Raw genomic sequence first — 600 nt, forward strand, 5'->3', positions numbered from 1 at the left:
TACCCTAGCCTGGCTCTAGCCCTAGCCTTGCCTAGGACTAGCCTGGCACTAGCCATAGCCTGGCCCTAGTCCTAGACTGGCCCTTACCCTACCCTGGCTCCAGCCCTAGACTGGCCCTAGCCTGAACCTGGCCTAGCACTAGCCTGGCCCTAGCCCTAGCCTGGCCTAACCCTAGCCTGGCCCTAGCCATAGCTTGGACCGAGCCACAGCCTGCGCTAGCCCAAGCCTGGTCCGAGCCCCAGCCTGCCCTAGCCCTAGCCTGGACCTAGCCCTAGCCTGCCCTAGCACTAGCCTGGCCCTAACCCTAGCCTGGCCTAGCCCTAGCCTGGCCCTAGCCCTAGCCTGGCACTAGCCCTAGCCTGGCCTAGCCGTAGCCTGGCTCTAGCCCCAGCATGGACCTAGCCTGGCCCTAGCCCTAGCCTGGCCCTAGCCTGGCCCTAGCCCTAGCCTGGCCCTAGCCTGTCCTAGTCCTAGCCTGACCCGAGCCCTAGCCTGGCCTAACCCTAGCCAGGCCCTAGCCCTAGACTGGCCTAGCCCTAACCTGGCCTAGCCCTAGCCTGGCCTAGCCGTAGCCTGGCCCTAACCCTAGCCTGGCCTAGC

The sequence above is a fragment of the Pan troglodytes genome, chromosome 19 (genome assembly GCF_028858775.2).
Source record: "Pan troglodytes isolate AG18354 chromosome 19, NHGRI_mPanTro3-v2.0_pri, whole genome shotgun sequence".
Lineage (NCBI taxonomy): Eukaryota > Metazoa > Chordata > Mammalia > Primates > Hominidae > Pan > Pan troglodytes.